This window comes from Catharus ustulatus, chromosome 3, assembly GCF_009819885.2.
Source record: "Catharus ustulatus isolate bCatUst1 chromosome 3, bCatUst1.pri.v2, whole genome shotgun sequence".
In the NCBI taxonomy this organism is placed as follows: domain Eukaryota; kingdom Metazoa; phylum Chordata; class Aves; order Passeriformes; family Turdidae; genus Catharus; species Catharus ustulatus.
Window position 1 is genome coordinate 90,965,310 of NC_046223.1, and position 27,326 is coordinate 90,992,635.

At 42.5% G+C, this 27,326-nt stretch overlaps 1 protein-coding gene across 1 annotated transcript in view; it reads left to right on the forward strand.

Moving 5' to 3' along the window:
* EYS (eyes shut homolog) overlaps positions 1-27,326 on the forward strand; it is an 811,979-nt gene that overhangs the window by 503,671 nt on the left and 280,982 nt on the right.

Genomic DNA, 27,326 nt, shown 5'->3' on the forward strand with positions numbered 1-27,326 from the left:
GAATTAATTAAAATTACTTTGAAGTGAATTTTTAATTTAAATTTCACAATTATAAGCCGCACCATTTTGACTAAAATTTTGGTCTGAACCGGGAAGTGTAGCTTATAATCAGGTGCGGCTTATATATGGACAAAGAACAAAAAGTTACTGTTTTAGTTTGGAGGACAGGTGTCTACTGAGAAAGGCAGGAACCTCTCTTTGAAATGGAGAATATAAACTCCCTCCCTCCAAATTATTATAATTTTGAAATCAAGGGGCTTTCAGATAAAAATATGGAAATTAGGAATAACAGTTCTTTACTAGGGAAATTAAAATAGAAACACAGTACTACAAAGAAACCCTGACAAAGTCAGAGTACAACCTGACACCCCGTCAGGCAGGGTGTTGGCAGCAGTCCCATTAAATGGTGGCTGCAGTCCTCCTGCAGTGAGAGATGTGATTCAGTTGGAGCAGTGCTCCTGTAGAAGGTGCAGTTTCCCTCCAGAGGTCCAGTGGTGATGTGGAGAAATCCAGTTTTCCTCTGGAGTCCAGTGGAGAAAGGGGTTCCCTTAGTGTCCCAAAACCTCTGTTTTCATCTTGGTAAGAAATATTGGGCTCTTCCCCCTGGCTGGAGCAACTTCCAATGGGATGCAGTAATTTTATCAGTCACACAGTGGGACTCAATGGGCCATTAGCAGAAAATGCCTCGCTGGAGGAAGGATTAGTTGTGAAAAGATAAAGAACAATGCCCTGCCTGGTTTCAATGGATGGCCCATTAGCAGAACATCTGCCGTTGAGATAAGGATCACTGCCCCCACCCTCAACAGATGGTGATAGAATAGATACCTTTTATCACACTCTGTATTGTAACCCAAGACAATTGCCAACACCCAAACAGGTGCGGCTTATAATCTTGAAATTATTGCTGTATTTACAGTAATTTCACGAATACAAGCCGCACCAATTTGACCAAAATTTTGGTGGAAACCCGGAAGTGCGGCTAATATTCCGGGGCGGCTAATCTATTAACAAAATTCTAAAAGCTGCCAACACGGAAGTGAGAGCCCGCGGCAGCCCCAAGCCAAGCTGGAGCCCGGCCGGCCCTGGCAGAGGTGGGAAAGCCTGGCAGAGGCGGGGCCAGCAGTGTGGGGGGCGGGCGGCAGAGCCTGAGCCAGCAGGGCGGGGCAGGGGGGCGGCAGAGCCGGGTCAGTAGGGCGGGGGAGCCTGGGAGAACTGGGGCTAGCAGTGCAGGGGAGCATGACAGAAGCAGGAAGGCCGGCGGGTGGGGCTGCCTGGCAGCGGGGGAAGCCCAGCAGAATCGGGGCCAGCAGCATGGGGGAGCCCGGCGGTGCGGGGGCCTGCAGTGCCGGGCAGGGCGAGGAAACGCGGCGGCGGTGCAGACGGGAGGGGGTGGCCGGCGAGCCCGGCGGCGGCAGCCCGCCGGCAGGGCTAGGGAACGCGGCGCGGCACGGCCAGCGAGCCGGGCGGCGGCAGCCCGCCGACAGGGCTAGGGAACGCGGCGCGGCCGGCGAGCCAGGCGGCGACGGCGGCAGCCCGCCGGCAGGGCTAGGGAACGCGGCGCGGCGCGGCCGGCGAGCCGGGCGGCGGCGGCGGCAGCCCGCCGGCAGGGCTAGGGAACGCGGCGCGGCCGGCGAGCCGGGCGGCGGCGGGCAGGGCTAGGGAACGCGGCGCGGCCGGCGAGCCGGGCGGCGGCAGCCCGCCGGCAGGGCTAGGGAACACGGCGCGGCCGGCAAGCCGGGCGGCGGCGGGCAGGGCTAGGGAACGCGGCGCGGCCGGCGAGCCGGGCGGCGGCAGCCCGCCGGCAGGGCTAGGGAACGCGGTGCGGCCAGCGAGCCGGGCGGCGGCGGCGGCAGCCCGCCGGCAGGGCTAGGGAACACGGCAGCGGGGCGGTGCTGACGGGAGAGGGGGGCCAGCGAGCCCGGCGGCGGCGGCAGCACCACCCGGCCAGCCCCGCCGAGCCGTGGCGCTGAGCTGGGCCACCCGGCCCCGTCGGCAACCATGAGCGGGCCGAGCCTTCCTGGCCCCGCCCCGAGCCAGTAAAGCCCTCTGTGCCGCGATCCTGTTACTAATTGGCCAATTTGTGAAAGCTGCGCACGGATTCTCGCGACGAACGAAAGTGCGGCTAATATTCGGGGTGCGGCTTATCTATTGACAAAGACAGCAACATTGTTGAGGCACCGGAAGTGCGGCTTATAATCCGTGCGGCTTGTATTCGTGAAACTACTGTATTTAAATTGAAAGCATCTGTTTGACCTAGACATTTCTTGTTAAAATGGAGAATTCATCGATGTGCTTCATTGCCTCTACAATGCGAAATATATTTTCATAAAAATACTAGTCTGAAATTCCTTGATTTGAATTTCTTTCTAGCAAATAGATCTAAAATAATAATAATAGCAATAATAACAATAATAATCAATGAAACAACCCCCAAACTAGCAAAAAGTTGTTGAATGGTTGGTGTCCAAATGAAGGATATGAAAATGGGGCTACACCTAGAGAGGAAGCCATATGAGGGAGGCACTAATACCTTCTGTCTGGAGTTCAGTGTCAGGATCCAATGGAATGGACTGAAGTTGTGTCAGGAGGAGTTTGGGATGGATATTAAAAAAGGTTTTGTACCAGAGGGTGGCTGGACACTGGAACAGGCTCTCCAGGGAAGTGGTCACAGCACCATGCCTGACTGAGTTCAAGAAGTGTTTGGAAAAAGACACTCAGGCACATGGTAGGATGTTCTGTGATTCTCTCAATTGTTAGATTTTAGTAGTTTGAATTTACCACCTGACTACTTTAACACAAAAAAAAAATTCTAATTCTTATGTTCTTCAAATGCTTTTACATGTTCCCATCCGCTGCTACTATTATTTTTTCCTCTTTGTACATACTGTAAGTATTGTTGATCATTTTGTGCACAGGTGTGTCCAGACAGTTCAATAAAATCCTTTGTTATTAAAAAACAAAACAAAACAAAACCAAATTCAAAAACATCAGCCTGTTTGGATGGCAATACCAAGAAATGTTCAATAGAGAGACCAGGTACTGAATTATGGTGCTGTAGCTGTCTGTGTTTGTGACACAGGCATCTGTCCTGTGACATCAATTCTAAACTGACTGCAATGCAACATTCTTCACTATGTTGCAGCTAATGTAGCACAGTGCTAGCTTTAATATCCCTACCAGTGTAATGGCTGCACAGAGTTTAATTCTTGATAGCTTTCCCTAAATGTGAACAGGAGACAAATGCCTGGTGAGTGGCTGTATATCATTTAGTCATCTCCCTGCAGAAAAGAGTCATTTGAGCTAGATTTAAAATTAGAGAAGTCACAGACTTGGGCACTTACAGAGTTTCCCCTTTACCCATAATGGAGAAGAATAATGAGTTTCAGTACAAATTGCAAAAGCTAAAAATATCGCTTTGTGCAATGAAAGTTGTGTTGTTATTTATCACCTCCCCCTTTCGCTGACACTTTCAATCAGCTTGTCAGCTTTTACTGGTAGATAATTTGATGAAAGCTTTGCACTGAGTAAGGCTTTTTGCTCAATTGTATGCAGCAAAAATGCTGTTTGTGTCAGGACCAATTAATAATGCTGAGCATGTTTTCATACATGTGAAATGTTACTATAAACCTTTCTTCCATGAAACGCCAGGATGCATGAGTAGGGACTAATGGCATCCTTTGTGGCTGGTCTAAAGATGTTACAGTAGGCAGCTGATAAGTTTGATGACAGATGACAAATTTCTGAAACATTACAATGGCTGTGGACTCCTGGCAACTTATTTAAAGCTTCATTTGTCATGCTTCCTATTAACTATCAATAAAACTGCAAAGCTATATATAGATATTAGTCCGTGCTAATGTTTCTCCCTCCTTCTCACCCTCAAGCAATAGGGAACCTGGCAGTTAGGACATTTGATATTTAAAAGCTTTATCTATGTTCTCATTTTTTTACTTTTTTATTCTTGAAAATGTCTTGAAATGCAAATATCTGTGATTTTTATGACATTTAAAATCCAAAGAATATATTATTATAAGGTATGAGTAAAAATATCCGATGAGAATATGAAATGCAAAGGAACTTTTCCTTATAATGACAGAATCTTCATTTCAAAACAGCTGTTTCTGAAACTGATATTATTGGACTCCCATAGGATCTTCCTATATTTTGTTTACTGGACATGATATGCCACCTGGGGAGTGAAAATACAGAGTCCATCCCAACTGCAGGATCTGAGCAGCTGAAAATTAAAGTAATGAAAAATTAATGTGGCAGATACTTGAGTAATTTGAGAAGTGATTGTTGTTTTAGCTGGTTCCATTCTCCTCAATCCTCTTTCATTTTAGATACTAATATTTGCTCATAAGTTATAGAAAGCTCATTTGTTGCTGTGTTAAATAATATTATTAACCTTCCTTTTCTTTCAAATGTTTACAAATTTACCTTTACCCCGCAAGAGTATAAACTGCACATTATATTTGCCAGGGGAAAATATTACTTGTGAACATATTTTCTTTATTTTTAATTTAGTGATATCTGTAGCACAGCAGACCTACCACAGGAATCGTTAATTAGTTCTTGCTTATTTTATAGTTCAGTGTTATAACTTTCGCTCTCTCTTTGGCTGCAGTCTATATGGAGAACAAATTTAAAAGACAGACAATAAAGTTCATTTGATGGTCAATTCTGTGTTTTAGCTGTTTATTATGGGTAAACATTTTAAATCATTACTAATTCAGAAGATTTCTTATGATCCTGAACTGTAATCAACAGATTCATTAATGAGACCTTGTAGGATTCTAATTCAATTAGGATTCAATTCCTAATTCTTTTCACTAACTCTTGATTAATGTGCATTACTTTACTGCTAGGCTTGTCTTTAAGTACTATTTATGGATTAGCTGCATATTTTTCATGTCTGCATTAATTTAATTATTTTAGCCAGAAACATCTTCCTATTAACACAAATAGTCCTACTTTAACTGATTTTTCATGCATATTAAATATCTAAATTGAGAAAATAACACTTATGCTATTTTCTTTGTTAAGTATATAATTTACAAAAAAACCCGTAAAATTTGGAGGAGTTTTGTTTGTTTGTTTGTTTTTAATTTAAAAAATATAATTGCGTGTTTCAATAATTGATAACATTTTTCCTAAACATTTTTAACAACCCATGGAGAAATTAGATTTCCATAAAGATGTATTAGAAAAAGAGAAAAACTATGCAATACAGTTTATTCCATATGAGTAATAAGTATAAATTCATGGTGTGTGGCAGCACAGTCTTTTTTTTTTATTTGATTCATTTAAAAAATTCTGGTTTGGGTCTCATGGGTTGTGTTGGTGACTGGGGTAGGGGCATGATTGAATACTCTCTTAGATGTGTCATGCTTCGTAGGGAAAAGAGAAGTGGATGAATGGATCCTCATACAAATGATGATATCTGAGGACTGTCAAGTGAAATCCTACAGTGTACAAGCCAATAATTCAGCTGCCTTACTAAGGTTCTCAGAAAAGACAGTATCAATCATTTTTCAGTGAAAACATCAATTGTTTCCGTCTTGTTTCTGTTTTCAGTTCCTGCTTCTGATGTGTTGACTTCATAAAAGTAATTTTAGCCTGTGTCCATTTCTCCATCTATAGAATGTGTGCCTAATATATTAGATCTTGCCAGCAAAGAGCTTTGATATCTGGTAATAGAAACATACAATGCAGTAACTTGTTATTGCATATCTCTTTATCAAAGGAAAGTGCTTGAAAGGAAAGGACTACCTATAAAAACCCTTTCTGATCTTGTTTTTCTCTGCAGTTCATGAGTCTGTGTCTATTCTTGTAAGTACTGTCCCAAAGGAGATACAGAGGAGGACAGTATTTCTTGCACTGATGACTGTGATACATGTGATACCTGGTTCCATTATTGAAGTCACAGTACTGGATTCAGAACAGAATAAAGTCATAGAATCAGTAACAATAGCCTGGCTTGGAAGGCATCTTTAAAGGTCCAACCTACTAGGAATGTACATCTTCCACTAAACCAGGATACTTAGAGCTCCATTCAATCTGATTTTCAATATTTCCAGGGATGGGGCCTCTACCACTTCTCTAGGAGACATGGTACAGTGTTTCACCACCATTATTGTAAAAAAAATTTCTTCCTTGTATCAAGTCTGAGTTTGCCCTCTTTTAGTTTAAAACCATTACTCCTTGTCTACCCTATTGAAAATTTTGTCCCTATCTTTCTTAGAATCCCCCTTTAAGTATTGAAAAGCCACAACAAAATCTCCCCAGGGCTTTGTTTTCTCCAGGCAGAGAACAGAGATATTTTTCTGTCTCTAAATTTCCAGATGTCCAGAAGTTTTCAGAACATCATATTCTTAATGATTCTTGCTTTGTGGGAACTTTTATCAGACACAGGACAAGAGGACTGAAACAAGTCAGTTCCTGTTCTTAATTCCTTTTGATTTTTTAGATGGAAATAGTTATTTTCTCCCATGTTTGGGAGATAGAAAACATGGAACCCCTTTGTCACAAGGAGAGAAGATGGGAACACTGCAGCATGGCACTTAGATTTGGATGTAGTAAGGAGACAAAAAAGAAAATATCATGTACATCCACAGATACGCTATTAACTGAGACCCATCTCTCCTGCTGTGATGAGCAGACATTATTGAGCTCAGGAGTCCACAGCTCTGGCCACTGTCAGCACTGGGCTCTAGCCAACAGCTTGAAACAAACACAACACTATTGCACCTCAGGTCCTCTGCATCCACATAAAAATGTTTCCCTCTCATATTTGAACTTACTATAGCTTACCTCCCTGATCATACGAATGCAAGGGGTGTGTGTGATGTTTTCATAGATAGATTTTAACGCAGCCCATCAATCAAATCACTGTAGAATACTGTTGTGATGCAACTTTCCAGTACAGTAATTTCACGAATACAAGCCGCACCAATTTGACCAAAATTTTGGTGGAAACCCAGAAGTGCGGCCAATATTCCGGGGCGGCTAATACATTAACAAAATTCTAAAAGCTGCCAACACGGAAGTGAGAGCCCGCGGCAGCCCCAAGCCAAGCTGGAGCCCGGCCGGCCCCGGCAGAGGTGGGAAAGCCTGGCAGAGGCGGGGCCAGCAGTGTGGGGGGCGGGCGGCAGAGCCTGAGCCAGCAGGGCGGGGCAGGGGGGCGGCAGAGCCGGGTCAGTAGGGCGGGGGAGCCCGGGAGAACTGGGGCTAGCAGTGCAGGGGAGCATGGCAGAAGCAGGAAGGCCGGCGGGTGGGGCTGCCTGGCAGCGGGGGAAGCCCAGCAGAATCGGGACCAGCAGCATGGGGGAGCCCGGTGGTGCGGGGGCCTGCAGTGCCGGCCAGGGCGAGGAAACGCGGCGGCGGTGCAGACGGGAGGGGGCGGCCGGCGAGCCGGGCGGCGGCGGTGGCAGCCCGCCGGCAGGGCTAGGGAACGCGGCGCGGCCGGCGAGCCGGGCGGCGGCGGCGGCAGCCCGCCGGCAGGGCTAGGGAACGCGGCGCGGCGCGGTCGGCGATCCGGGCGGCGGCGGCGGCAGCCCGCCCGCAGGGCTAGGGAACGCGGCGCGGCGCGGCCGGCGAGCCGGGCGGCGGCAGCGGCAGCCCGCCGGCAGGGCTAGGGAACGCGGCGCGGCGCGGCCGGCGAGCCGGGCGGCGGCGGGCAGGGCTAGGGAACGCGGCGCGGCGCGGCCGGCGAGCCGGGCGGCGGCGGGCAGGGCTAGGGAACGTGGCGTGGCCGGCGAGCCGGGCGGCGGCGGCGGCAGCCCGCCGGCAGGGATAGGGAACGCGGCAGCGGGGCGATGCTGATGGGAGAGGGGGGCCAGCGAGCCCGGCGGCGGCGGCAGCACCACCCGGCCAGCCCCGCCGAGCCGTGGCGCTGAGCTGGGCCACCCGGCCCCGTCGGCAACCATGAGCGGGCCGAGCCTTCCTGGCCCCGCCCCGAGCCAGTAAAGCCCGCTATGCCGCGATCCTGTTACTAATTGGCCAATTTGTGAAAGCTGCGCACGGATTCTCGCGACGAACGAAAGTGCGGCTAATATTCGGGGTGCGGCTTATCTATTGACAAAGACAGCAACATTGTCGAGGCACCGGAAGTGCGGCTTATAATCCGTGCGGCTTGTATTCGTGAAACTACTGTAATTTCTTCCCCTGTCTTCTTGTCAGTTGTCCATGGCACATGCTGAGACTCATTGTACTCTTATCATTTTCCTAGTGATCTTTTGAACAGGGTTCCAAAATTTGACCTCTGTTTGCATTGTACTCCTGGTCAGGGAAAGGCTGTGAGTATGCTCTGTCACTTTCTGTACATCTCTGAGGAGATTTCATGTAAGGATTTTATAATGAGTATATTTGAGACAAATTTGAAAAGAAAATAATAAGCATTAAGAGAAGGAGAAATTAGGTTTTCTATGCATATAAGCGCCAAATTGAGCAACATGTGCATTCCAGACCTGTTAATGCTGCACATAATATCATATCTTAAAGAAACCCAAGACTTTTGCTTGGAAATAAGGCTGAAACTGATACAATCTCTGTTTTTATTATTTTCCAGATGACACATTAGTAACTATTCAGAGCATTTAATAAACTTTCCCTATTAATGAAATTCATTCTCAATGAAATTATTCCCTGTCTGTTATAAAAGCATTAGAAGACTGTCAGGCTCCAAGAGGAGCTATGTGTACTAGGGTGTTTTACATTGTAAGACTCCCTGCCCGGTGTTCTTTGGAAATAATATATATTCTGCATGTTAATTCCAAAATGTTCAGAGCTGTACTGCTGCAAAGAGAGTATTAGTTATGTATCCAATAGGTTTTGTAATAGAAAAATGAAAAATCATACCTTTGTATTCAAAACAACCAATGCAACATATTCCAAAATTCTGACTTTTTAACTATAATCATCTTGTTGTTATACTAGAGGCGCTTATGTGCATGTGTCAGTTCTGGATAAACCCTGAGGTATTATATAAAGGAGATACATCTGTATGTGTGTATGTGTGTATTCTGTAGAAAGAATTAGTATGGATAGACAGCATGGCACTGCTTCAAAGACACAAATACTGTAGAGTTAATAAATCTGTTTTCAGATTAATGAAATTTAACATGTATATTGTTTCAGCAATCTGAAAGTACATGTGTAGCATGCACTTGCATATTTTGCATTCAGAATTTTATTCTTTTATCTTAGTCAAGATAAAATACTGAAGGTTTAAAGATAAATTATATTAAATTCTTAAGCTTTAAGTTTAGACACTTTAAAAATACATTAGAGAATACACTTTTTTTAATGTGCAATTTACAAATGGACCTACCTCCTTGTCCTCTTCAGGTGTCCTGTAAGTATCAGAAAAATTGATACCAGAATAACGATGTTTTGCTTATAGTTTGAATTCCAGTAGCTTTACATTATTGTGTTGCATTTTATTAGCTATTTTCTTCATGCTAAACCATGTTTACTCTTCATTCTTCACTCTTTTTATTTATGTCTGTTTGTTACATTTGATTGCATCAGTTGTCTTCCATAAACTGATTAATATATGAATTCTGAATCTTTACACAAAGATTTGTTTCTATGCTGGTGCTTATTTCATATCCAGATTAAGTTAGCTGATAAAAGCTCATTTTGCATTACAAAGTATCTGATCTTATTTATTTATTCACAGAAACTAAACCCTTTAAAATGTAAATAGAATTCAAATGTAAATAGCTTGTAACATGCATTCGTCTATGTCTTATCTTGCCTATAAGATCTTCCTTTTAAAACCAGAGAATAAAAACAAACAAAAAAAATCCACAACTTTTTCCAAGAGCTCTAATAAATTACAGTAATTTCACGATTACAAGCTGCACCTGATAAGAAGCCGCACTTCCCGGGTGTCGGCAACGTTTCGTTTTTCCTCCATATGTAAGCCGCACTGGATTGTAAGCTGTATTTTCGTTCACAGTGAGGATCCCTGTGCAACTTTCACAAAGTTGCCAATTAGTAACAGAATCGCAGGATCGCGGAGTTTACTGGCTCAGCTTGGGGCCGTGCGGGCTCGGATTCGCCCCGCTTTTCCCCTGCAGGGGCTGAGTGGGCTTGGATTGGCCCCGCTGCCCCCTCCGCTGGGACCGTACAGGCTCAAATTGGCCCCACTTTTACCCTACCGGGACTGTGTGCGCTCGAATTGACTCGGGGCCTTGCGGGCTCACACTTCTGGGTTGGCAGATTTCTGAACCTCATCAATATATAAGCCACACCTGATTATATGCCACTCTTTGGGTTCAGACCAAAATTTTAGTCAAAATGGTGCAGCTTATAGTAGTGAAATTACTGTATTTCTCTATATGTCTCGGAAAAAGCATCACCCATAGTACTTTGTTAAGTTTTCCCACTACAATTAAAAGGAAATGGTGTTCTTATTTCAGATTTCCATGCCCTTGATGTAAGTGCTACTCAGATTTCTCTGATATACTCTTGTTTTTTTGCAGTGCTTTCTATAGTCCATTAGTGAGTTGCAATGACTGGTCAGGCAGAATAGATTCTCCCAGCAGTCAACCTTTGTCATCTTGCAAAAGCAAGGGAAGCAAGTGATCTGACCTTGTGCCATAAATAAAATGTAAAAAGTGGGATGCTGAGGTTAACATCAGTTCAGTTCATCTTCGTTGTCAAGAATGGCCTGAGTTTTTCAAGGTAGCCATGCCTAACTCTGTGTGGGTTTGTAGGCGGTACACTTTTGGGGATACAAAGCTTTTTTGATGTTTACAGTGATTGCAGGGAGCTCTGTAAGCATTCAGCATTCCCTCTGAGTGACATGCTCCTCTTTTCAGAGTTACTTCAGTTGAAACTTAGATCAAGAATGCTGAAACTACCTGTGTTTAACTCCTCCTCAGGGTTTGCTGAATTTAAGGAAGACGTAAAATGTAATGCCTCTCATGTGATTGCTGCTATCATTTCTTCCCTCAAGGATACAATCACAGGATTTAGGAGTGACTGTAATACCTCCTGCCTCATTGTCTCCTGTAATTGTGATACAGCTACAGTCAAGCAAAAAATTCCTGATCCGGTCAGGCTTAGGAAAGAGAAAAAACATTTAGCAGGGAAAAATAGAAATAGAAATTTCTGTGGGAAAATTTTGCAGACTTAAACTTGGAAAAAGTAGTCATTTTGCAAAACTTACAGATGATGGGTAAATCTATAAGCTTGGTGAGAAGTCCAGAGGCTGGATGAAAGAGTCCCTGTGGATTTCTAATCAGGTCTTTGGGATTTTTACAGTATGTTGTAATCATGACACAGTTGCATGGGGTGCGGGGGCTATACTAGACAGAGCTGTGATTTGTGAGTGTCTGTAAACCTGTGATTTGTGAGTGTCTGTAAACCATGGAAAGATGGGGGTGCAATAATACCAACCTTTACCTGAGGGAATGGATTTATATAGACTGAGGTGTTGAATGTTTAAGTAGAAGACAAAAATTGCCAAGAGAAAAGAGTCAGACTAGGAGTAGATACCATAATGAAGTGTTTCATAAAAATTAAATTATAACCCTGTTTTCCATAGAAACTATTTCATTGTTTGTTTAGATATTAAGGGTCTATTTGATTTGTTGTAAAGATTTTTATATAAAAAATGAAAGCAACCCCAAAAAACTTTGAAGCAGGATACACTGTAGGAGAGGACATGTTTTCTCCTCTTCCTAAATCCCTCTCCTATATATTTTGTCTTCTTTAGCAGCTTGCTTTAGGTTCCAGCCGCAACTGTCTTACAGTGTGAAACTTCGAGGATACAACTCAATTAATTAACATAGCACAGTTACTTTTTTTTTTTGTAACCTGTGCAGTTTCTCAAATGAGATTGGCATTTTACAGACACATGGAAATATGGTCCCCGCAGAACTGGCAGAAAATGTGACAGCACATATAAGAAATCATCAAATATAGGACAGGAAGAGGAAAACAAGATTTCCAAGAAGGATGCTGTTATGACCAGACCCAGAATGTGAGGGCAATGCAGGTCATTGTAAATAGATCTCTTGTTTATAAATATATGTATATATATATATATCCATTGTGGTTATTATTATCTGTAGTAAGAGACCTACATAAAAGCATAAAAATATCACTTTAAAAATGTATGAGGGAAAATAAGAAAGAAAGGATACGAGTAGAAAAATACCACATCCCATGGAACTGTGATAAAACTTGATTGTTGAAAAGTGACGGTCACCGTCTTGTTGATTTGAAGGCTTTAAGTCCTCTGATGGAAGGCATCAGAAATGAGTGTGGGGATGCTTTGGGAACCTTTTATGGGTTATGATACCCTCTAAGACATGATAACTGCCTCTCAGGTCAGCTCAGGTGATCCAGTCATGTTCCATGAGAGGGGATGAGCAATGTCAGGCCTGAATGCGAATGTGAATGTTCTGTGTGAATGTGACCTTCCTTCCCCAAGGAGGGGAATGGGGTGTGAGGGAGAACTGTTGGCATGATAAAAAGCACTATCCCACCCACCTCACAGTATCTGCTGCTCATCTGCATCAAAGCCTGGCTTGTTGCCTTTGGTGCTGCATGTTCACCACTTTGTCATATGCAGACCAGAGGCTTGCTGCTGCACACCCAAAAACTCACCTCATTGCCTTGGGGAGTGAAAATCTGCCCTCAGAAAAGCACCCTGCTTCCTCCACAGAGTTTGGAGTCAATAAGCATCAACATTTCCGTCTCTCATAGAACAGTATAGTTTTTCAGTTCCTCACTCTGTACCCTGGTCATGAAAATAACCTGACATTTGGCAACATGGCTTTAAAGCATGCTGTTATCAAGAAAAAAGTACTACTCAGCTAGAGGATCACACTAAAGTAAAATGGATTTTTTTCCCTCCTGTGGATGTGCACATCATTCTTTGCAAAAATCTTTCAGGTTCAACAAAAAAATTATGGGTATATCAATGACAGAATTTGATTTCCTCCTCTTTCTTCACTGAAAAAGCTATGCTTTTCCTCACAACCTATGGTGATCATAATGACCATGTCTGCAGCTTTACTTAATTTCCACAAGAAAATCATCCTTGTCTAATACAAAGAAAGGTTGCATACATTTGAGGATAATTTTGAAACACATTCTTTTTTTCAGGTCATTAATATTGTGGGAGATAGCTCAGCTTATTTTTTATTCATTTGCTCAACTGCAAAATTATGATTTATTTTTCTAGTTTTACTGTTACATGTAGATAAGTGTCTATCAAAAGATTGGTATTCAAAATGCAAACAGTTATGAATAAAGGAAAGCTGCTGCTATTGCTAGTATAATCAATTCAACCTGTTGCTTCTAAGTATATCAATTTACTGGCTAATATGATTATTGAAACATCATGGTTTAAGCAATGGAGAATTTAGAGTTCATTTTATTCCCACCAGTAGGGCTTGGGTAGGGAAATATTACACTTTGCAACTATGAAACCTCTCCACTTACATGTTTCTCATGGCACCCGAGGTGTGTAAACAGCCTACTGTTTAAAGCAGCGCTTTATTGTTGTTTTGAACACTGTGTCCTGATGCAGTTCTAGGAGCTTGCTGTTACAATCTCTCAATCAACCTTCCAGTTCACCTCCTGAAGCAATATATTCTATAACACTGATATTAATTACAGTAATTTCACGATTACAAGCCGCACCATTTTGACTGAAATTTTGCTCCCATCCCGGAAATGCGGCTTACAGTCAGGAGCGGCCAATATGTGAATAATTTTCTGACATTTACAACCCCGGAAGTGCCAGCCAGGGTGCCGAGCCGAGCACCTGCCAATAAAACCCAGGATTTCGCGATTGTTACAAATTGGTTACTCTGTTGTGCCGTGGGTGGGGCCAGCTCAGCACCGGCAGCACCGGGGGGGGGAAGGGAGGCAGGGGAGCTCCCTCCTTCAGGCGGGGGAGAGGCAGAGGGCTATGTGCTGACATCCCCACATTTCGGGAAGGAGGCAGGGGCTCCATGCTGCCATCCCCGCGGCCCGTGGGGTAAGCAGGGGGCTCCTGCCCCCATCTACTGCGGCAGGAGCAGGCAGGCTCCGCCCCTGCCTGCCACGGTGGGAGTGGGGGCGCTCCTTCTGCTGCCACCGTGGGTGCCGGCAGGGTCCTTCCCTCCCCGCCGCTGCCACCGTGGGTGCCTGTGGGCTCCGTCCCTGCCTGCCACCACAGGGCAGCGCTGGGCCAGCGCGACTGAGCCCAGTGGCAGTGGCGGCCGGCCCCGAGCGGCCCTGCTGAGCGGCCCTGCCGAGCTGGGCCACCTGGCCCCGTCGGCAGCCCCAAGTGGGCCGAGCCTGCACAGCCCAAGCCGAGCCAGTAAATCCTGTTTATTGTTACTATTTGGCAACTTTGTTGCACGCGAGTCCTCGTTGCGAACGACAGGGCAGCTTATAATCAGGTGTGGCTTATTTATGGACAAAGAACGAAATGTTTGCCAACACCCGGAAATGCGGTTTATAGTCCGTGCGGCTTGTAATCATGAAATTACTATAGTTATATCAGGGGTCTTGTCCCTGTATGCTTTCTACAAACTCATTCAATGTAGTAAAGGATAATTTGCCTTGTAAAACTGAAAAAATAAAATAAAAGGAGCTAGAAAACAACGTTAGCTAAAGTGAGAAGAGGAACACAAGCTTGTGGGCTGTTGATTGTCTTGTAATTATCAGCTGTGGAGTTTTTCCTGCCATGCATTCTTTGAGCATCCTTTTTGACACAAGGACAAATAGTAATGCCTGTCTCTATAGCAGAGTCCTGCTTGAGCTTACTCGACACCGAGAACAGAAAATTCCTCAACTAATGCCACCTCTAAGAAGTCAATTTTTTCTGTGCTGACACTCATCTTGGATTGCAGTTTCATCTCTCTGATGTTGTTTTGCACACAGTCTTCCATGAGGTTACATTTATTTATCCCTGAACATTGATCACATATTTACTAAGGCTGACAGTTGTTCACTAAGACAGAACAAGTTTGTGCCATCAAATGAAACTGCTGATCCACATGACCCAGGCAGAAACTAGGACAGTTGACTGAATGTTAGTTCTGTAGAACATCCCTGTCTAATCGTAAGTAGCTCAAAAAGGTTCATGAAGCTTTTTTTTTACCTGAAGAATTCTTTTAGACTTACTGGGGCTTAGGTTTTTAGTTCTACAAGTTTGATTTAGTTCTGTGTATTTATGCAAATAGTACAGTAGTTTCACGAATACAAGCCGCACGGATTATAAGCCGCACCCCCGGTGCCTCGACAATGTTGCTGTCTTTGTCAATAGATAAGCCGCACCCCGAATATTAGCCGCACTTTCGTTCGTCGCGAGAATCCGTGCGCAGCTTTCACAAATTGGCCAATTAGTAACAGGATCGCGGCATAGCGGGCTTTACTGGCTCGGGGCGGGGCCAGGAAGGCTCGGCCCGCTCATGGTTGCCGACGGGGCCGGGTGGCCCAGCTCAGCGCCATGGCTCGGCGGGGCTGGCCGGGTGGTGCTGCCGCCGCCGCCGCCGGGCTCGCTGGCCCCCCTCTCCCGTCAGCACCGCCCCGCTGCCGCGTTCGCTCGCCCGGCTGGCAGGGCTGCCGCCGCCGGGCTCGCCGCCCGCCCCGCTGCCGCTTTCGCTCGCCCCGCTGCCGCTTTCGCTCGCCCCGCTGCCGCTTTCGCTCGCCCTGCGCCGCGCCTCGCGAGCGCCGCGCCCGCCCGGCCCCGCGGCACTTCGGCGAGCCGCGAGCGGCGGCGCTTTCGCGAGCCGCGAGCGGCGGCGCTTCGGCGAGTGGCGGCGCTTCGGCGAGCCGCGAGCGGCGGCGCTTCGGCGAGTGGCAGCGCTTCGGCGAGCCGCAAGCGGCGGCGCTTTCGCGAGCCGCGAGCGGCGGCGCTTCGGCGAGCGGCGGCGCTTCGGCGAGCCGCGAGCGGCGACGCTTTCGCGAACCGCGAGCGGCGGCGCTTCGGCGAGCGGCGGCGCTTCGGCGAGCCGTGAGCGGCGGCGCCTTCGCGAGCCGCGAGCGGCGGCGCTTTGGCGAGCCGCGAGCGGCGGCGCTTTCGCGAGCCGCGAGCGGCGGCGCTTGCGAGCGGCGCTTTCGCTCGCCCCGCCGGCAGGGCTGCCGCCGCCGCCACCAGGCTCGCCGGCTGCCCCCTCCCGTCTGCACCGCCGCCGCGTTTCCTCGCCCTGGCCGGCACTGCAGGCCCCCGCACCGCCGGGCTCCCCCACGCTGCTGGCCCCAATTCTGCTGGGCTTCCCCCGCTGCCAGGCAGCCCCACCCGCCGGCCTTCCTGCTTCTGCCATGCTCCCCTGCACTGCTAGCCCCAGTTCTCCCGGGCTCCCCCGCCATGCTGGCTCAGGCTCTGCCGCCCTCCCTGCCCCGCCCTGCTGGCTCAGGCTCTGCCGCCCGCCCCCGACACTGCTGGCCCCGCCTCTGCCAGGCTTTCCCACCTCTGCCGGGGCCGGCCGGGCTCCAGCTTGGCTTGGGGCTGCCGCGGGCTCTCACTTCCGTGTTGGCAGCTTTTAGAATTTTGTTAATAGATTAGCCGCCCCGGAATATTAGCCGCACTTCCGGGTTTCCACCAAAATTTTGGTCAAATTGGTGCGGCTTGTATTCATGAAATTACTGTAGTCAACAAATACTGAACTACTACGGTAGTTAAATCTAACAACCAAAGTAGGTTGCTTGAACCAATTTATTGCTGTATTTATTCCTGAATGTCAGATGTATCTAGTAATACAAGATATTGAGCCTATGGTATCTTAGGATGCTGCTGAGATTCTTCAAGGTAAATGGAAAATTCTGAACACATTCTAAATTAGATTGTATGGAAATATGATAGACCAGGCTTGGATGTATTAGTGAGGAAAACACCGGGGGGGAACATTGATAGCCTCAGGTGTCAATTACTACAAATGCTGAATTTTAATGGTACATCATCACTGAGATGAGCTAAGTATACAAATTAAAGACTTCCAAGTTGATCTCAGCCTTTCTATTATGTGTCTATATAAGAACATTTCTGATTAGAAAGGTTCAGAAAGAGGGGGTCAAAAATGGAAAGTGGATACTTTTCTACCATGAATAACAAGTTGGATTTGAATGTTGCAGAAATTAAATACATTCTCTTTATTTTCTGTTTCCCAGACCTAAGTTTCTTACAAGACCCCTGCATGACTTGCAATTTTAGCTGAAAGTCATAAGCAGACAATGATTCATTGCCCTGTATAGCTCTAAAACATCAGTGGCATTCCTGATACTATATTCATGATGCACTGTGCAGAACCAATCCATTTGCATGAAAGTTGTAGACCTCTACATTGAGATTTTCCATTTCAGTATGAAAAGATATTTTAACTCTGAGAATTATTAGAGAATATCTAGGAAGGTTGAGAGCTCTCAATTTCCATAGATATTTCTTCACTGAGATACTTGTGGTTTTCATTTCTCTATTCTAAAAATCTATTTATATGTTTTATTGTGTGTATCAACAGGGATCACATATTGCACCAACATTTAATCAAGATAACCCAAATAGAAAATAAGATTATGCTTAACGGATTTTCAGTTTTGTATTTAATTATACTGAAGGTCTAAACTAAGTGGCCTCTGCAATTTTTCATAGACACCTAAGAATAAAGGGAAAGAATTCATAGGCTAAGATTCATGGACTGAGATTCAATTCAATTTTGAAAAGTAAATGAGGGTATTGCTAACAGTTTCACGTGACTGAAATGTGGTTAGTACTGATTATAGTGAGAATTTAGAATGTCTGTAGTTTCATTTAGGCATTTACATCTTGAACTGGATCCTATCCTTAATATATTTCTTATCTGTTGTGACAAAGCTCTCAGAGCTTGTGAAATCTCTGTCAACTAAGGTGGCCTCAAGGCCCAGTGGACACTGCCATTTTAAAGAATGTTCCACCACATTTCCAACAGATTTAATAGCCAAAAGTGGAACCTCCACCAAGTGCAATGCCTTGAAAAACCATGGCAACTACAGGACAACCAACAGCTCTTTCAGAACTATTAATAGATATCTGATATTCTGACCTTTTAACTGAGAACTGTTAGTTTTATGCTAGCTATACATTTAAAAACTATGCAGGGAACTATCACCTTTTAAAAATACCTTTGGTATATTTCATAGTAAATTTTGAAGGTATGGGGTAGAGGTAAACAGACAGGTGTACTTTTAGTTACTGACATGCAATTTACATATATAATTGTATTAGAGCTTGCTATGGATGAATCTCATTTATTATGTGGAGTAGAAGTTGTCCCTCTTAGACTACTGGCAATGAGTAAAAAGGGATCATGGCCTTGTAATCCTTCCTTCTCCATTTGATCTAGCAGATCCAGTCAATCTGTTCTTGCTGTTCTGGCCAAGTGCCATCTCCATGAATTCAAAGCAGTGTCCTTTATAACAGTTCCTTGTCTTTTTTGACATGGTCTGTAATGTTCTAACATGTCATTTAAGTGTGATGTTTTAAAATGACAGCACATGTACATTTTGTTTTATTTTCTGCTAGTCTCCCAATGCCATTTTCCTTAACACTTGGTACAATCTATAAAGTGACAATTATTAGCTAATGTTTGTCACCTTCTTAAGCTCAGGTATTATACTGGTCTTAATACATGTCTAAAAAGCTCCTGAATACCGATTCACACCATTAAATGCCTCTCAAATTGCCATAAAAGGCTTGCTTGCTCATCTCAATTTGAAACAGAAAGTGTTCACTGCTATAATAGATTTTCTGTGATCTACAATGACAGGTTTATTGGTGTTAAATATCAAAAGGCTTTTTCTAGTTCTGTGTTATAGGTATAATCACTTTAAGACCACTAAAACAGTTAAATTGCTGAACCTCTCATATGTGGAACAGTATTACAGCTCAGTGATATTATGTTAAATGAGGAACCAAAGGTAGAGTGAACTCCAAGAGAGATCATAAAAACTAAGTGTATTATTTGGAATTAGTACGTAGAAACTAATTCTGAAATTAATTCTGAACTTCCCTTTGCAGTCCAATCTATAGTTCTGCTCTTGTAAACACCCATAAGGAATTTCTCACAATCTGTATGTGCCCATTAATGGAAAATACTTTTGCTGTAAGAGAATTAAACAGAAAAGAAAGGTCTGTGTTTCAGCGTATCTACCAGAATCTTATTCATGCACTAATAAAATGTGGAGTGTTTAGGTATCTGCCAGAATAACTAGAAATTTTAGAATTTTTGCTTACTGTTCTATGACTTCCTTTAGTTTCATACTATTCTCCACAGACAGTTAAATCAAATGGCATTACCTTAGATTTACTCATCCACTGCAGTCAGGTGGAAGAAAAAGATAATAAAAAAATCTCTTGCTTATTCTGCAGTGTATTACACTTTTGTGTCTGGTTTTAATCCCTTTGAAGAGTCTTTAGTCTTATAAATTACTGAGTTTTGCATTAGTGCCTAAGAGAAATAAATGTGTTATTTAAAGTTGTGTACTTTATCATTAGACAACCTGTCTACAGGATGGGAGCATTAACTTGCTGAGAAAATTCTCTTAAAGAAAGTTATAGCTGTAGGTTTTAAATGAATTCTCCTCTTCTCATGATTGTGGTGGCATATTCTCATTAATTTTTAAAACTCTTTCTTGGAAACACAGTATTCTGAACCTTAGGCAGTAGCTTAAAAGTGAAAATTGAAAGGGAACATTGAAAATTGTGAGAGGACAAATGCATTTATGTAAAGAGCAGTCTTCTGTAAACAAAGGAAAAAATAAAGTTAGGGTTTACCTACAGCTACTAGAGTACCATGGTAGGTTTATCATCCTTGCTGGTTCTGAATAATTAGCTTGTTTCATTGATAAAACAGAGGGAAGACTTCATGATAGAAACTGAGTTGGCTACACTTGATTACAGAAATGAACATCAACAAAAAAGTTAATTTTGTACCTTGACTACTTTTTTCCACCTTTACATATTGAGCTTCCATTGCATTGATGATGAGAACGTCATCTAGAGGGAGTTTAGTTTTCTTTAAAGAAAATCCCTCCACATGTTCAGTGAAGTTCATACTTCTAAATGTAAGGACAATTACATCACACCTGACAAAGTCAGTAGCATCTACAATGTTGATCTGTCATGAAATGATTTTCTGATGCTTCAGGCAAGAGAATACCAGCACATTACAGTAATTTCATGATTACAAGCCGCACCATTTTGACTAAAATTTTGATCCCACCCCAGAAATGTGGCTTACACTCAGGAGCGGCTAATATGTGAAAAATTTTCTGAAATTTCCAACCCCGGAAGTGCAGCCGAGGTGCTGAGCCGAGCACCTGCCAGTAAAACCCGGGACTGCGCGATTGTTACAAATTGGTTACTCTGTTGTGTGGCGGGTGGAGGCGGGCTCCGTGCCGGTAGCGTAGGGGGGCTCCCTCCTTCAGGCAGCGCAACCCGGGGGAGAGACGGGGGTCTCCGTGCTGCCATCCCTACAGCTCGGTGGGGAGGCGGGGGGCTCCCTCCCCCGCCTGCCACCGCCGCTGTGGGTGCCAACAGGCTCGGTGCCCGCCTGCCACCGCGGGGCAGCGCCAGACCAGGGCGAGTGAGGCCGGCGGTGGTGGTAGCAGTGGCTGGCCCCAAGTGGCCCCCCCCAGCTGAACCACCTGGCCTCATCGGCAGCCCTGAGCGGGCCGAGCCTGCCTGGCCCCAGCCGAGCCAGTAAACCCCACCATCTCGTGATTCTGTTACTATTTGGTAACTTTGTTGCACACAGGTCCTCGCTGCCAACGACAGAGCGGCTTATAATCAGGTGCGACTTATGTGTGGACAAAGAACGAAATGTTATCAACACCCGGAGATGGGGCTTATAGTCAGTGCGACTTGTAATCGTGAAATTACTGTAACTGCATCATCTGGAACATAGGCGGTAGTGGAAGATCTTTGCAGTTATTCCTAGTAGAAATAAGTTATTCTTAATGAATATATTGGTGGTTTTGCTGAGAACTGGGTTTTTTTTTTTTTTTTTTCATTTTCTGAAAGTATGAAGTAGTTCACCTTACCAAATAATGTCATATTTAAAATAATGTTGAAATTCTGGGTCAGGAAAGAGTTTCAGTTCACAGTTCTCTTTATTCAGCTCTTTAAGGGCATACTGCTGTTCTTGGGGAGCAGCTATAGATATTGCCTAAGAAGCACTGTCTACCACTCCGATCAAATTTTACAGTAGACATGCTCAGGACTCTTTCATACTAAGGAAGTCAGAAGCTACAAAAATATGTGCCACATATACCAGGCATAAAGTACCCCAACCATTCATACCAAAGGTGAATTTATGTCTTGGTTTAAGCTTAATCATTATGCAGGTCTCCTTGTCTATAGTTCCCTGCAGCTCTCCAAGTCTGTATCTCGCAATGGACTTTGGTCCTCACAGTGCAGAAAACAGAGTTTTGGTCTTGGATATATTTTACACACCAATGTCTGAAACATGCTGTAAAAGTGAACAGAAGTATTTACACTACCATTAAGAGATACCATCCTGAAAAAGTCTTCCAAGAAGCAGTGGCCCAAAGCTAGTCACTTCTTGAATTAGCAAATGAAAGTGCTGCAACAAACATCCAAAGTCATACAGGAAGCAGGTTGCTTGTTTGCCAGTAGAGACTGAGAAGAAAAAATAAAGTGAATATAACACTATCAGTAATCTAAACAGATAAATTCAAACTTTTCACCACTAAAAGACACACAGACATAACTTGCACAGTGGGTAAATGAACCTATCAAGAAGTATCAACTACATCCTTTGTGTTATAGGAAAATTTCTACAGATTGCAATAGGTATTTATTGTTCTCCCATAAATCTGATCCTGGTTGCCAAGCAACCACAGCCATTTTGTTATATGTATTCAATATGAACAACTACTGCATTTTTTTTCTTGTCTTAAAATTAATGGTGAGAAAATTCATTCACTTAAATGTAGTCCTTTATTATGGTTCTTCTCAGACTTACAGATAATCCATATTGAACAATCTGTGTGAAAAAAAAGTCCTAAGAGCAACAGAAGGTGTAAATGAAAGGTTTTTATACAAAATTTGATGTTGCTAAATTATTATCTGTATGAAATTTTTGAAACACTATCTTTCTATCAGTAACTAAGCAAAACATGAGGACAGAGAAAAATTCCATAAAGTTAGTTTGGTATGTACCCTTCCCCTTTATAGGATGTAAAATACATAAAGTCAACGTTAAACTGTTATAGAAGGCTGCTATTTTTGATAGTAGGAGAGTAGATATGTTAACTTACACAAACTAATGAGACACTGGTGAATCAGACTGTGTTTTTATTTAGATTAGGTTTCTACTAGAAATCATATCTGAGATCAAAAGTTTGGGACATAAACATTGCTCAAACCTCTGAGCAATTCTTGTGACAGATTAGGTAAATATGAAAGACAATTTGAAAGACAATTTGCAACACTAAACTCAGTGCAGTCAAAATATGAAATATGTGATTTCCTGATTGTTCTGGTAGCTTGGAATCAACCTTAAAATAGATTTTTTCCTTAATAATCTGTAGATGAAACAGCATATGTATTAAAATATCTTCCAGGAGTAAAGTGACCTTTTTTGTTACCTTGGCATTACTGGCTATTTTAAAATGTATATATTTATTACAGTGAAATTTCTTGACACGCTCCATTTGATTCTGATGACTGAAAAGCAAACGGTCTCTCAAGGTTTTGAAAAAATAGTTGGTTTAATTTCCTAAAATTTTAAGGACTTTCTCAGCAGAAGAGAGGGTGCAAGGAACTTGGCTGTAATATTTTCCATAGAATCTGAAATTAGAATATTATTGGTTCAGCAATGTCAGAGGCTTCTGTTTGGCATCACCAGTGGATACAATTTTACCATCTATTGTTACTTTCCAGGTTAACAAAGAAACTATGAAGAGAAACAATTCGATGATGAGTAAAATCCTGATGTGGTATTCCTCCTGTCCTTCAGGCGAGCAGAACAGATAGGACTTTCTCTAACTAATTACTAAAACTACAAAAACAATTTAGTACTTCATGTGAGTTTTAAATAAACAGCAAAGAATGGGGTGAGGGAATCAGTGATATAAAATCTGGAGGAATGTACTGAATGAATATATGAGAGACTGAGTAATGCATTCTTTATTTCAGTGTCCAGAAAAACAGTAGTACAACTTACTTCTTTATTTTATTTGGAAAACCATAGCACTTGATTCTTAAGTTCATTGGATTTGAGGTCATCTCACATTGCTTGAATTTGAAGCTTCCTTCTCTGAGAGATTAGGGGATTTGGAGGAGCTGTGAGGGAAGGTGAAGGTCAATATTTCATTCAGTTGAGTTTCTCTTGTTCTGCACAAGTGAATAAATACTTCTCAGAACCTTGCAGCTGTATGTTTTTCACCAGTTTTAGGGCTAACATTGTCCCAGGAGCACCTTTTCTTTCTCTCCCTGACTTTCAAGGACATTTAAGGTAACTATTAATCAAATTAGAAAAGTCAGCTTTGATGACTAAGTTTGTAAGAGATACTCTTAATCTTGCATTCGATCATTTAAGAGATTATTAAGAGTCCATAGTCCTTAGCAAGACTTTAGACATCATCATGACTTGCCTTGGAGATTAATGATGTTATCCATATGGGATCTAGGTAATCAGCGCAGCCCAGTAAATATGCTGTCTGCCTTGACCTGGCCATTCAGTGGCTTAGACACACTCTGGCCTGATCTGGGTGTCACTGTTTAACTCCTGTGCTGGGGCCAGTGGCTGCTGCTTCCCCTGCTCCAGCTTCAGCTCAGGAATGTCTTAAATAACTTACATAATGATTTTAATGTTAACACAGCTTTTCCATATTAATTACATAGCATATGCTATGAGACCTTCAAAACACTTCTGTCTAGTCTCCATGTAAATGCTGTTTTCTCTTTTGCCTATGGCAGGATCTGGAGACTGACACTAGACTGTCTCTATGCAGAGAAATTGAAGTTTTTAGGGTGTGATACATCTCAAGAAATGCATCTAAAATTATTCAGGTAAATCATGTAAGAGAAGTTCCTCTCTCCTCATCCACCATAAAGCAAATCTGAGTCATTCTGTGTCTCCCTTCTCTCAGATAAGTGCCCTCATCTAAGGCTACAAAATCTATACTTTCCTCTTCGCTTATGTTTTTCATGAATTTTGCTACTCTGAGGGACAAAATGCCCTCTGTGAGAGTTTTCTATATAGTATCTGGAACATTTGCTAATACATAAAGGATAGAGATATTGAGTCCTAGACCTAGGAAAAAAAAATTAACCTGGGTCTCTTGCTGGCTGAACAGTATAATAATTGCTTTGTAGCATAAAAGATGAACAGTGCCACTACCATCACCTTTGTAGATCTGCTGTAGAAAAGAATAATGGTGCCTGTTTAGTTCTTTGAAAGTGCAACTGTGCATGTCAACATACAGCATAAAATTCTGGCCTTCAGCATCCAGGTGGACAGATACGCATGCAATCTTTAATCTGATACCTCTCATCTGAAAAGGGCTTACATTCCCAGCTGCTGCCTTCCCTGGTTTCTATTATCTAATGTTGGATAGGTTCCTACTTCATTTTCAGAAGGAATTTTTTGGTTTATTGCTTGAAAATGCTTAATTTCACAATTACTGCATATTTCTTAATCCCGTTTTGAGGGGCAGAATGACACAGCATAGCAATTTGGTCATGATCCCTCTACAGGAGATGCTATTTAACCAGTAATTTCCTGAATTATATAAGGAAACAAAAGGATATTCCTTATTTAGCAAACTGAATTTTTAGATAGGTATTTTTACAGTAGTTTTGATTATTTGAAGCCTAGCATATCTGATTTTACCTTTTCAGTTACACTAAGTAAGAGGTCCAAGCCACAAAAGCCGTGTTATTTTTTTCTTTTTGCTTTTCTAGGGATAATGCAAATGATATAAATGACCATTGCCTTTCACAGACTTCATTTGCAAATATATCTCCTTGTCTTGATTCTTACAAATTTTTTCTCAGCCCACATCCAAAAATTATGCATTCTTCTTATAACATAGATTTTCTTAGTGTTAAAAGATGACCTAAATTGTTAAAAGATGATCTAAATTCCATTCTTCTCTGTATAGGGGTTTGTAGCCAGGTGATAGCCTTATTCACTAGGCCTTAGTGGTATATCTTGTACATCTCCCTCCTTTTCGCTGTCCCAGTAGATTTCACATTCACTTCTGCAGAATGGCTTTATTAAGACATGTATATGATCTGTGACATGCCTAAGGAAGATGAGAGCTGCAGGTTAAACTTCTCCAGGCAGAGGGGCTTTATAATATGTATGTCTCTACTTTGCTTGTAAATGTGTGCGAATTGTCATGTATTCAATATTCCTGCTATGTGTAAGAGAAGGAAATGCTTTTAATTCCCTCAGAGGGCTCAGTACTGTGCTCCTTAGGGAGGAGAAGCCTGCTTTGTCCTTTAAATAAAGGAGACGATTTTAAGTCCCCAGACAAAGCTCGGTGTGCTTTTTTAGAGCTGTGTTAACACATTTCCTGTACAGTGAGAATCTTCATTAGGCCTTTACAGCAGTCAGGTTATAAATACAGGCCATTTTTGGTTCTGTCCTTAGGAAGTTCATAAAATTTGAAACAATTCTTAAGGAAAAATTTCTTAATGAACCTCATGTAAACATAAGTCATGGCATTTTCTTAATGAGAATGAAGATTCCTAATACAAGTGGTAATACTGGGATTTTACTTTCATGTAAAACTTTGAATTCAAACATTTGGAAGACATAAGATGAATTTTTGATGTTTTGGTTCACAAAACATCAAATAATTTAAAAGTATTCAATTGCAAAATAATAGTTTAGGAGTGGGCTATAAAAGACACAAGATAGATGTTTAATTTTTCTTTATAATTGTGGGACAGTATTTCAATACATTTTCCAGATTTTGCTTTAATATGTCTCCAATATTTGTTTATAGTCCTAGATATAAAAAAGTTCACTTCATAGTCATTATTAGCTAGCTTGAAATTTTAAGGTAACCAAATTGACTATAAATTTCCCACCCTATAAAGAGAAAGAAACAATCAACCTTTACAAACCAATTAATGAAGGCACAATAAATGGCATCACCAGTATGGATCAATATTTCTCTAACACTATAAAGACCATCCCAAGTAATACAAGCATTGTGTACCACCATAAAATAGATTGCACTCTAAATTTCTTTGTGGTGAGCTGGTATCAATTTTCAGAACAAAGCTTTTGTATCCCAGGGTCTTTCTGGTTTTCATTAATATCTGTTCCCCTCCAAAGTGTGTACGACACATGCTCCTGTTGTTACAAAATGTATTGCAACTATTTTGTTACTTTTGGCATATTAGAAATTGAAAACAATTAATCTTAAATACTTCTTTTTAATCAAGTGATTTTCACATGAATTTTTTTTGTGAAAATCATATCTATCATACAAACAGCTATCAGAGGCAGCTATTCCTAGTTTTTACATTTTCTGTGTCTGAAATTACTTGTTTCAATTGTCTGCATTTAATATGCCTAACATTTTAAGTTACTCTAACTAAGATTTGGAAAAAAAATTTAAACACAGTTGGATGAATGAAAATTCATTGTATCCAAAATTAAAATGAATATTTTTCCCAAATCCTATTTGGTGTAAATATGGAGGTTTTCTATTGTTATTGATATCTGCAGTCAATTCCCATCTAACTTTCAAAAGATTTTAAATATAGGGTGCTCTAGCTCCCAAATAATCTATTTTTGCAGAGGGTATTTTTTAGTCAAAATAGAATACAGTGTTTGACAAGAAATTCTCAGTGATTTTATCTATGTGGTATTTAAGCATAAGTCAGTATTTGTAGATTGATTTTCCTAAGTAATCTTTACTTGGAAGCATTGGGGGCAATGCTGTTTTCCTTAAATTGTATTTATATAGACAATGTAAACCATGGGCTTATCAGAGGTGAGTTCTAAATTTCTGAGAAAGCTAACAAATACATTTAGATGGAAGTACTTGGCATATTGCCAGATTATGCAGAAACCCAAATGGCAGAAAAGCAACAGCTGAGAATTTTGCAAAGGCTTGACTGTGAAATTAGACTATTTCCAGGTCCTATACAAATTGTTATTTTGTGCCTCAGTCCTTCCTCAAATATTTCTGTCTTGTTTGTTTGCATTTAATGGATGTTGGAGACGTCTAAAGCAAATTAGTTGGTGTTTTACATTCCCTTGTTTGCAAAGATTTTCATTTGCTAGAAGATAAATACACAGCCTGATTTTAGTGCTATGCACAAGATGTAAAAATACACTGGATCTAGT